Below are 12,352 nucleotides of genomic sequence, written 5' to 3'. Positions count from 1 at the left end.
GAAGGCTGAGTCAACCTTGATCCGACTACCTGAAACCGACTTCAAACTCAGGTCGTGAGCAGAGCTTGGACTGCAGTACTGCAGCTTACCACTCTGCTCCACGGGGCTCCTCTCTCTTTAATAGATGCTTAATGGGATGTCACCAAGTGATGTCATTTGCCTTCAGGCCATGAGAACGTCACCTGCCCATGTATATACATTATGCCTCTATTCTCCAGGCCTGTTGGCGACTCTGCTTTCAGTGTATCTTTCTTCTCAGTTCAGTTTTTCCCTGTGCTGCAGTTGTTAAAGGTACAATAATCCTCTGGGAGAGGGGGGGAATAAGAAGTAATCCTCGGGACTCCCCTGGGTCTCCCGTGACTCATTAAAACTTCCCAAACATGCCGTGCCACCATGACCGTGAAGAAAAGTTCCCTGCATCTCTCTTTGGGACTCATCAAGGACTTTCATACTTAGAAAGTCTCAGGAAATTTTGATAGCTCAACTGTGGCAAAGAACAGCAGCTTTAATAAGACACAAAGCTCTCTTTAAAAGAGTTCCCCAGCTGGGAAATTTCTAACAAGACCCAGTGTGCCACAGAGCAACAATTAATGAATTATAGGATGTAACAATGTCTTTCAGTGGGGCTCTAGACTCTTCAGACTCCCAACTCCTCTACAGACAAAGATGTCCAAGGACAAATCAAAGCTTGTGTTCCTTCAAAAACTCAAAATTCCACTCCCTGGGCTAGTGCTATAATAGGGTTGCCCGGTCCCTCTTCGCCACTGGTGGGAGGTTTTTGGGTCAGAGCCTGGGGAGGGCGGGGTTTGGGGAGAGGAGGGACTTCAATGCCATAGAGTCCAATTGCCAAAGCAGCCATTTTCTCCAGGGGAACTGAACTCTATCGGCTGGAGATCAGCTGTAATAACAGGAGATCTCCAGCTGGTACCTGGAGGTTACTACTGGAATACTCAAGCACTTATGGCAAAACAGACAGAAATATGCTGATTAGTCAATCACTATATTGTGCATACAAACACAAAATGCAAAACAGTGTTATACACAAATCAATTCCAAAGAAGAAAGTTCAACAGCCAGTATAATTTAAGGTCCTTGCAGCTTGTAAAGGAGTCCTTGCAGCTGTGTAGGTGAATGCCAAAATAGGTTTCCGGTAAAAGTCCTATTTCGCAAAACCGCTTTTTCATCATTGGCAGTCCACTATAACATTATCCACAGAACGTATGTTCTGGCTGAACAAGCTCTTAGCTCACTTGTCAGGTGGATGGCGAATCTGCGTCATCTCAATGCCATAGAGTCCAATTGCCAAAGCAGCCATTTTCTCCAGGGGAACTGAACTCTGTCGGCTGGAGATCAGCTGTAATAGCAGGAGATCTCCAGCTGGTACCTGGAGGTTGGCAACTCTAATGTAAGAGTTCAGTATGAAGTGTAAAGCATAGAGCACATGAACCTGGAATAGGTAACAAGGTAAATTTACTATTGAACCCGGACAAGACTAACGGGAGACTCTTATGAAAGACTTTATACTTTATGTTATGTATTTTGAGCTGTAATCATTATACTTTGAATCGCTTACTGAAATTTTTCAGAATCAATGTAATTAATGACATGCAAGAAAAATATTTTGGTTCTTTGAATAATTAATACAAATGCACATAGAAGATTCAACCTTGCTAGTTTGCATTCATTTCATGCGGATATTGTGATTTAAAGTGCCAGTGACTGTAATTTGTTTATATAGGTACCTGGAGATTGGCAACCCTGTGCTACATCCATTCTTACCCAATCCTGATTGCTAAAACCATTTGTTTGTTTGTTTGTTTGCATCTCACTTTTCAGCATACAGCCTTCAATAAGAGTTACAATTTAGGTTGGCAACTGGCCAGGAAATAAACAACAAAAAAGATAATTTCCCTTTAGTAGAGGTTTAATATGCAGAAATATGCTTTTCATACCATGGAGCTAAATAGCATGGTTACATGTCCCTCTGGTTACAGCCTATTTGTTCCCATTATGGCTGTAACTAGAGGGACAGGTAACCATGCTTGTAGAATGGCAGCCAGAAGGTCCACAAAGTGTACATGAAGTATGTAGTAAGACAAGGAAGTCCAAGAAATATAGATATAGATATAGATATATATAGATATAGTTGTTGACTTGCGCTGCAGAGAAAAGCAGAGAAATTAGCTTTTTCTTCTTTCCCTTTTGCAACTTCACTGTGTAGTTGTTTTGCTGAAGGAGGAGGGAAGTGGATCAGAACCCAGCTTCTAGCTGTTTCCTCCATCAGATGTGTCAGCTTCTGATCAACAGGCAGCTGCAAACTTGTTTGGCAGCTGTTCGATTGTGAGTGTCAAACAATGCTGAACATGTTTGCTATGAAATTCACAACATCCCTACTAGTAACCAAAGGAAACCCAGAATTCCATAAGAGATCCTAGAACTACTTGTGCAAATAGATGTCACAGACATAGTTTCGGAGGCACTAGAGCACCTAGATTTGAGTCTAATAGTCTCTTAGACACCAACAAGATTTTCAGGGTATGAGTTTTCGAGTTTCAGGTTTTTGAGACTCAATGCTCCCTTCATCAGATGTCATTAGGTATCTGACGAAGAAAACATTGACCCTCAAAAGCTTATATCCTAACAATCTAGTTGGTCTCTAAGGTGTTACTAGGCTCAAATCTAGCTGTTACAGACACATTTTTTTTAAAAAAACTATTCTTACTTCATTTACCTCAATGAGTACCCACTTTCTTCCCCACATTCTCTTCTCTGCTCCATTTTATCATCACAAATGCCCTGTGAGAGTACAGCATGAGAGTACCCCCAGGTCACCCAGCAAATTTCCACGGTACAGTGGGGATTCAAACCTGGGTCTCCCAATTCTTAGTCTGACACTCTAACCACTACACCACACTGGGTCTTCCTTCCAAGAGAGCCAGTGTGGTGTAGTGGTTAAGACTGATGATTTAGAGTGGTGGATTATGGTCTGGAGAACCGGGTTTGATTCCCCACTCCTCCGCATGAGCAGCGGACTCTAATCTGGTGAACCAGGTTGGTTTCCCCACTCCTACACATGAAGCCAGCTGGGTGACCTTGGGCTAGTCACAGCTGTCTTTGAGCTCTCACAGCCCCATCTACCTCACAGGGTGTCTGTTATGGGGAGGGGAGGGAAGGTGATTGTAAACCGGTTTGATTCTTCCTTAAGTTGTAGAGAAAGCTGGCATATTAAAACCAACTCTTCTTCATCATCATCATCATCATCCCATTTATTTATTGTAGACTATTCCAAATTACTTAGGGCAGTTATGCATGGGTACTTTCACTCATGTTCACCCCCGGTCTGTCTCGGTTGTTTCTTGGAGTTACGCATGAGTTTTCCATCCATTAGAGATGACCTCACAGCCAGCCCTCAAAAATCCCAGGATTTACCACTCCTCTATTAATCTGATTCTTCAATCTCTCCTGAGACCAGCCTGAGTGAAATAACCATGCATAAGGCAAAGCACGGAACACAGAAAACCCTACAGCCAATTACAAAACAGCTTGTCAAGAGGTGGGGATTCAAATGCTTTCTGCTTCCTTGGAGTTCTTTTTGCAGAAGAAAGGCATTTAGGTTTCTTTTTTGGGTTTCTTTTTTTCCCCATTCATTTTGGGGGCCTCAACTTTGTTTTTTAAAATGCTTTTTGACTCGGCGCTTGGGTTTCCGCGGGACTTTTCTCTCACAGTCAATTACAAAGCAGCATTTCAAAGGGTGAGGACTCAAAAGCTTCTTGTTTTGATCTTGGAGACTGCTGGTGCATAGCTTCGCAAGAAGAAAGCATGGGTCCATCGAGCAACGAACCTCAGGTAAAACTCCCATGCATAAGAAATCGTACTGACAAGGATGTCAGTGTTGTAGTTGCAAAGCTGAAGGTTTGTGTTTGCAAGCTGTGACACTCCCAAGGAACTGGTAAGCAATTCTATGCACTTTACCAGCCAAGTGAAGAAGGAGTAGATAATAGGGTACCACCCCGATCAAGTCCTGGCTATTCTGCAGTCTAATGACTGGCAAAAAGAATGATTCAGACTTTTAAGCACATATTCCAGAAGTTATTGCAGGACAGAATAAATCCACGTTGCTGAGACAGAGGGTCAAGCCAGATTTGTAAAACGTTTCAAAATAGCAGTCATAGAAGGACCTCCCCCTGGCCACTGGTAGGGGATTGGGGTAGGGTTGCCAGATCCAGCTTGGGAAACTACTGGAGATTTGGGGCTGGAGCCTGGGGAAGACAGGGACCACAATGAGGTACAGTTATGGTTGTCGGCCTCTAGGTGGTGGCTGGAGATCTCCTGCTATTACAACTGATCCCCAGGAGGCAGATCAGTTCACCTGGAGAAAATGGCCGCTTTGAAAGGTGAACTCTATGGCATTATACCCCATTGAAGTCTCTCCCCTCCCCAAACCCCACTCTCTTCAGGCTCCACCCCCAAAATCTCCAGGTATTTCCCAATTCAGAGCTGGCAACCCTAGGTACAATACCATAGAGTCCACCCTCCAAAGCATCCACTTTCTCCAAGGGAATTGATCTGTGTAGTCTGGAGATGAGCTGTAATTCCAAGGGATCCCCAGGCTCCACCTGGAGGATGGCATCCCTAGTTTGGGTTGAACCTGTGAGAAGAGTAATGATATCACATAGTAAACCCCCCCCCCCCCAAGTTTGGAAGCTTGATTTTTGACTTCACTAACTTCTCATACCCCAAGATGTCTATGTGTCAGGAAAGGGTCATGTCAGGAAGTTTAAGATTAGGCTATGTGTCTTCTTCTCCTTCTCCCCTTCCAACCACAAAGCAGCCCCAGACTCCCCAATGACAGCCCAGATCCTAAGGTTTGGCCCCACAGCAGATGGAACCAACACTGCAGCCAATAATATTTGGTTCCCAAAGCAAATACCCAGGTAAAAACCATGCAAGCACCTGTTTTTGCTAGCAAGTTAGGTTCAGTTTCAGCTCCACACTGGTCCTCCACCACTTCAGTCTATGAGACAGGGCTTGGTGGTATAAGGCTCAGTCCTACCCCAGGATTGCTCCTCCAGCACTTTGCCAGGATAAGGAAATTCCCACCTGAGTTCTCCCCTTGTTGTGCTGGAACTCTACATTTAAGTTTCAGGATCAGATGATGTATGGGAGGGGTCGTGGTTCAGTGGTAGAGCATCTGCTTGGCATGCAGAAGATCCCAGGTTCAGTCCCTGGCATCTCTAGTTAAAGGGACTAGGCAAGCAGGTGATGTGGAAAACCTCTGCCTGAGGTCCTGAAGAGCCACTGCCGGTCTGAGTACACAATACTGGCTTTGATAGATTCAGTATAAGGCAGCTTCGTGTGTTTGTGTGTGTTCATGCAATTTTCTACCTTAATTCTTTTCTCTGCTCCTTCTTTTCCCAAACTTCCTCGCTCTTAGCTTCAGGTAAGTCTTACTCAGAGAAAACCTCAATTCTGTACCCCATTCTTTCTCACAACCTGTGCCCCCCCCCCTTTCCCCCTCTCTCAGGACAATATACACCCATGCAAACACAAAAGAGGTAGAATTAACTGTGGGGGGAAAGGAACAGCTTCCGCAAGGAATTATTTGCTTTGTTTATTGATTGCTTTATTCCCCAAATGTTTTGTGCCTAGGATAAAACGACTCAGAGATCTTGTATCTGATGAAGGAAGCTTTGACTCTTGAAAGCTTATATCCAGAAAATCTTGTCAGCCTCTAAAGTGCTACTGGGCTCGAATCTAGCTATTCACTGCTGCCCTCTGAAACTATCCACATTTAGCTAGTTATTTTGAGCACAATCTATTCCCCAAATCAAGTGTGCTGCATTGCCTTTTAGCCTTCTTACCCTTCCTGACGTTTTCTCCCTTATTTTACATGTTCAGTAAAGGTTAAAACTCAATTACTGTCTCCTTCTGTCTTCTTCATGATTCAAACCTGACATTAGTCTTGTCGAAGGCTTTCACGGTCAGAGTTCATTGGTTCTTGTAGGTTATCCGGGCTGTGTAACCGTGGTCTTGGAATTTTCTTTCCTGACGTTTCGCCAGCAACTGTGGCAGGCATCTTCAGAGTAGTAACACTGAAGGACAGTGTCTCTCAGTGTCAAGGGTGTAGAAAGAGTAATATATAGTCAGAAAGGGGTTGGGTTTGAGCTGAGTATTGTCCTGCAAAAGTATTGTCCTGTAAGTATCAAGATAATGTGCTAATGAGGGTATGGTATGTTAATATGGAACCATTGTATCCTGAAGTGATCTGTTAATGTGTGTAATCCAAAACTAATCTGTATGGCTATTGTTGAATGTTGTCTTTGTCTGGAGGTGTTTCAGGGCAGGAAGCCAAGCCTTATTCATTCTTAAACTCTCCTCTTTTCTGTTAAAGTTGTGCTGATGTTTATGAATTTCAATGGCTTCTCTGTGCAATCTGACATAAATTCATAAACATCAGCACAACTTTAACAGAAAAGAGGAGAGTTTAAGAATGAATAAGGCTTGGCTTCCTGCCCTGAAAAACCTCCAGACAAAGACAACATTCAACAATAGCCATACAGATTAGCTTTGGATTACACACATTAACAGATCACTTCAGGATACAATGGTTCCATATTAACATACCATACCCTCATTAGCACATTATCTTGATACTTACAGGACAATACTTTTGCAGGACAATACTCAGCTCAAACCCAACCCCTTTCTGACTATATATTACTCTTCCTACACCCTTGACACTGAGAGACACTGTCCTTCAGTGTTAATCCTCTGAAGATGCCTGCCACAGTTGCTGGCGAAACGTCAGGAAAGAAAATTCCAAGACCACGGTTACACAGCCCGGATAACCTACAAGAACCACTGACATTAGTCTGTTTGTGCATGTGTACAAATAGGCTCAAAAGTCCCATCCCATAGGATTTGAGCGAGTGCATATGCTAAGCTGCATAGATAACAATGACTTCTACTCTTGCCAATTTGCCAACCACAAACAGTCCTTCCTCTGTGAAATATACAGGTTGGTTTGTTGCCAACAGGGCAAATAGTGACTCTGAGGAGTCGTTTGAGGCTGGGAAAAGGACACAGGAGGAAATTAAAAATGCCTCCCCTCCTTCAATGTCCCCATCAGGGGTGTGTATCCAGGGTTTACTCTGGCTCCAGATTTACCACCAGCCCACTCCCAGCCTCCAGAGTCACACCCAATGGGAAAATGACCAATAGATTGCATTGTAAGCGCCACTGTCGTAAGCATTACATCAGCCAATGAGCTCTACAAGTTGGTGCAACAAGAAAGAGCATATCTGACCACCACATCTGATCTGATGACAGAAGAACAAAGTACAAATACCTGCTCACCCATCCAACGCAATGGGAATGCTTTTAGTAGCCAAATAAGTCGTATCAAAAGTAAGATTACGACACACTTCAGAGGCCATTCTCTGGTTACTCCCCCCCCCCCCCAAATGGAGGCAAGGTAAACAGAAGAGCAGGGGCGAAAACGCGTGGTTGCTTTATCCTCCTTTATTCCCTGCTTCAGCCAGGATTGAACGCATGCATGTTTGCCGAACGTGCGTTCAATCCTGGCTGAATCCTGGCTGAAACAGGGAATAAAGGAGGCTAAAGCGACCATGCGTTTTCACCCCAGGTGTCTGGAGTGGTAGCACCTCAGGTCACTGAGAAGCACTTTTTATTTCATTCTTCATCTGGTTGAGTTTGTCCCAGCATGTTTTGCTTACTTGGGTTCCTTGCTATGGCTATGATTCATCTGTGCTTTTATTAGTCTCATGCTCTTTCCTGTGGTGATACCATATGACCAAATCACTCTTTCCTGAGAGTTCTACCTGGCACCATGAGCTCTGGTGTTTAGGAACTAGGAGAACCTAATATTTATATTTAATTCTTCTTCTTCTGGTTGTGCTGTTCCTGGTAAGTTCCTTTAGTTCTGGTTCTTTACCATGGTTATGATTTACCTAAGCCTTTATTAGTGTGGGGCTATCTGACTTATATAATGATATTTTGACTTATTTTGCTGATTACTGAATTTATTTGAAAGACCTCATATAAACTCAGTAATCAGCAAAATAAGTCAAAATTTCATTATATGTCAGATAAAAAGGTAAAGGAAAAGGTCCCCTGTGCAAGCACTCCTGTGCAAGCATTCCTGACCCATGGGGTGACGTCACAGCCCGACGTTTTCTAGGCAGACTTTGTTTACGGGTTGGTTTGCCAGTGCCTACCCCAGTACTCTTCCCTTTACCCCCACCAAGCTGGGTACTCATTTTACCAACCTCAGAAGGATGGAAGGCTGAGTCAACCTTGAGCCGGCTACCTGAACCCAACTTCTGTCAGGATCGAACTCAGGTCATGAGCAGAACCTTGACTGCAGTACTGCAGCTTACCACTCTGCGCCACGGGGCTCGTTTATATGTCAGATAGCCCCACACTAATAAAGGCATAGGTAAATCATAAGTTATTTAGTTTGATGAAAACTGCTTTGAGCAGTTAATTTGGGAGAGTGAGTTATAAATAATCACTGTAATTTATTTATTATGCATTATTTATTAAGAGATACTACTGATCATCTAGAAATGAATTTTGGAATCACTTGACTAAGCTGCTGATTCCCTGCCCATTACTCTTTTTAAAGCTCGGTGGACCTCTTTGTTCCTCAGTGTATAGATTAATGGGTTAAACACTGGAGCAACCACGGTATAGAACAGGGACATCAACTTGCCTTGGTCACGGGAGTAGTTAGAAGGAGGCTGGAGATAACTAAAAATGCCTGAGCCAAAGAAGAGAAACACCACAGTGAAGTGAGAGGCACAGGTGTTGAAAGCCTTGCGCCTCCCTTCGACCGAGCGGATCCTCAGTACGGCTCTTGTGATGTAGCAATAAGATACTATGATCAGGCTCAGAGGGAGAATGAGGATGGCCACACTAGAAACCAAGAGAACAGCCTCATTGACTAAAGTGTCCACACATGACAGCTTGAGCAGAGCTGGGACTTCACAGAAAAAATGGTCTACCCTGTTGTGTCCACAGAACGGGAGCCTCAGAGTCATTGCCGTCTGCACTAGTGAGTAGCTGAAGCCGCTCACCCAGGAGACAGCAGCCATCTTGACACATACGGAATGGCTCATGATGGCAGTGTAGCGCAGAGGTTGGCAGACGGCTGCATAGCGGTCATAAGCCATGGATGCCAACAGAACACACTCTGTGGAGCCCAGACTAAGAGAAACGAACAACTGAACTGCGCAGGCAACATAGTTGATGGTCTTTCGTTTTTCCAGAAATTCGCCAGCATCTAGGGACCAAGACTGGTTGTGCAACAGAGGTCAAAAAAGGGGAGGTTATTGAGGAAGAAATACATGGGGGTGTGGAGACGGGGATCCAGCCGGGACACTGCAATGATGGTTGTGTTTCCAAGCAAGGTCATTACGTAGCAGATCAGGATGACTGCAGAGAGCAACATCTCCAAGAGAGGGCGGTCAGCCACTCCTAATAAGATAAATTCTCCTGGGTAGCTTTGGTTAAGCGTTTCCATGATGCATTACTGTTCATCACCTGTAAAAGTCAGGAACAATTACTAGGGAATGGAATAGGGGACAGAATGAATAGGGAAAGGGAGCTGGTGCAACAATACTATGGGGGATGAGAGACAGTGAACTTTCTATGATCAGCCAGTAACTCTCATTCTGAATTGTCATTTGAGTCTAGGCCTGTAAAATCCAGGTCCATGCTCTACCTAGTGCGCAGCCTATCGAAAACTGTATTTATAGATTTTTTCTACATTTTAATTAGGGATACTCTAAGACCTCCTGGCTGGGCTGACTTCCTGTTTGCCAGTGGAAAACCAGAGATGATTTTTCAATGTTGTTCATCTACCGCTGATGGCTTGTCATCGGGTTGCTTCAGTGCATTAGTGCACAATAGTGAAATGGTACTTAATGGTTAAAAAACAATCAAACCTCCTGCAGGTGGCATGGCAGGTGGATCATGCAGGGGAAAACCAGGACTCACTGTAGAGGCAGCCTTAGATAATTTTAAAAGTCCCAATTATTTAAATCAGTCATAATGAATATTGTGCTTTTAAAAAAAATCCTAACCTTTTGTGTTCACAACTTTGGTAATGGCTAAAAACCTGTTTGCACTGGCAGGCTTTCAACATGCACAGTTTTTGTTTATAAAAAAATGCAAAGCTGTTCGGCAGGCATTCAGAGTAGTTTGGTGCCAACGGAACAGACCAGGTGGTATACTGATTTGATGTAGGATTGCATTGATTTACATTGTGTAATCCACTTTGGGTCTCAGTGAGAAAGATGGACTGTAAGTAATAAGTAAGTAAGTACAGTCCATCTGGAAGTAAGTACAGTCTATCTGGAAGTAAGATGCACTGAAAAATAAACGATAAATTAGCAAGAGGGAACTGAAAATAATGAGGTAAGTATCTTATGCCAGTGGATCACTCATATTTTGAACACTGTGTAGCATTCTGAATGCCAGATCTGAAGAAGGATGCAGATCTGAGAGAACAACAGAAGGTGATGCCTAGAAATAAAATGTTTGAGAGGCTGGAGCATCTTTCCTTCAAAGGAAGTCTAAAAAGGCTGAGCATTTTAAATTTAGAAACACAGATAATTGAGTACCTAACTACAAGTTATTCACTAACATAGGTAAAAGCATTCCCAATGTGAGAAGTTTAAGGGTGAGGGGTTTTATTTGCTTGTGTTTTAAAGGGGGGGGGGGGTTCAGAAGGGAGCGTAGAAGCAGTGGAAGGAGGATTAGTAACCCTTTCCCCATATTCTGGATTCTAAACAAATATTTCAAAATTATGAGAGGTCTCATACATCTGGAGAAGTGGACTCTGGTTCACTAAACCTTAAACACTGGAATAAATTTTGCTAATCTATAATGGGCTACTGGACTCCTCTTTAATCTGGAAAATACCGAAGGGGGTGGGGGAAACACTTCTGAAGCGATGCAAATGCTCCTTCACACTGTTTGAAAAATGCCTGTCAAATTCTAGATTGCTGCTGTCCTCATCGTTTCACTTATATTTGTTCTAGAGTTCAAGGCCTTTTGCTTTTCTCTGGTTGCTTCACTCCCCAACCTCACCTCTGGTTTTCTTAGAAGCGGGCCGTTTTTCTTCCTCCAGGTCTCCTCTTAATTGGCTGGTGAAGGGCAGCTCGGATCCATCCATGCCAGGAAGAGTCACAGAGAGGGTCCAAGGATGCAGTGCCTATTCTGCTGCTTGTGATGAGGGAAGATCTGACCTGTGAAGATTTGAGTGTTACTGTGGCGGGAAGAAGATGAGGTCGATGAAGAGAGACACTCCCTAGAAAGAGGGAAGAGGCAGAAAGCAGGCATCCAGTCAAGAGAAGCACACAGATGGGAAAAGATATATAGACTGGAAGAGAGAGAAGGAGAGAGACAGAGGGATGAGGAGAATTGAAGAAGAAGGGAAGAACATAGGAAAATCTATGCTGGATCAGACCAAGGCCTACCAAGTCCAGCAGTCTGCTCACACAGCGGCCAACCAGGTGCCTCTAGGAAGCCCCCAAACAAGATGACTGCAGCAGCATTATCCTGCCTGTGTTCCATGGCATCTAATATAATAGGCATGCTCATCTGCTGGAGAGAATAAGTATGCATCATGGCTAGTATTCATTTTGACTAGTAGCCATTGAAAGCCCTCTCCTCCCTGAATATGTCCACTCCCCTCTTAAAGCTTGGCAGCCATCACCACATTGGCAGCCATCATCAAGTTGGCAGCCATCACCACATCCTGGGGCAGGGAGTTTCACAATTTCAGCATGCGTTGTGTGAAGAAATACTTCTTTTTATTTGTTTTGAGTCTCTCACCCTCCAGCTTCAGCAGATGACCCCACATTCTAGTATTATGATAGTGGGAGACAACCTTCTCCATGTCCACTCTCTCCATACCAGGCTCCTCATAAGGCACTTGCTCTAGTCCCCTAATCATTTTGGTTGCTCTTTTCTGCACCTTCTCAAGCTCTGTAATATCCTTTTTTAGGTGTGGTGACCAGAACTGTACACAGTATTCCAAGTGTGGTCTCACCATAGATTTGTACAAGGGCAGTATGATAGCAGCAGTTTTCTTCTCTATTCCTCTTCTAATTATGGCCAGCATGGAATTTGCCTTTTTTACAGCCATCGCACAATCGGTTGACATCTTCATCAAGCAATTCCCCACCACCCCAAGATCCCTCTCTTGGTTTGTCGCTGCCAGCACAGATCCCATCAGTGTACATGTGAAGTGGTTTTTTCCCCCACAATATGCATCATTTTACAATTGCTCACACTGAATCTTATTTGCCATTTTAATGTCCAT

At 43.8% G+C, this 12,352-nt stretch overlaps 1 pseudogene; it reads right to left on the bottom strand.

Moving 5' to 3' along the window:
* Nucleotides 1–8,609: 8,609 nt before the first annotated feature.
* On the bottom strand, nt 8,610–9,544 carry LOC130483287 (olfactory receptor 15-like; annotated as a pseudogene).
* Between the last annotated feature and the right edge of the window lie 2,808 nt (nt 9,545–12,352).

The sequence above is a fragment of the Euleptes europaea genome, chromosome 1 (assembly GCF_029931775.1).
Source record: "Euleptes europaea isolate rEulEur1 chromosome 1, rEulEur1.hap1, whole genome shotgun sequence".
In the NCBI taxonomy this organism is placed as follows: domain Eukaryota; kingdom Metazoa; phylum Chordata; class Lepidosauria; order Squamata; family Sphaerodactylidae; genus Euleptes; species Euleptes europaea.
The sequence above is the reverse complement of the archived record's forward strand: the minus strand, read 5'-3'. Positions and strand labels throughout refer to the sequence as shown.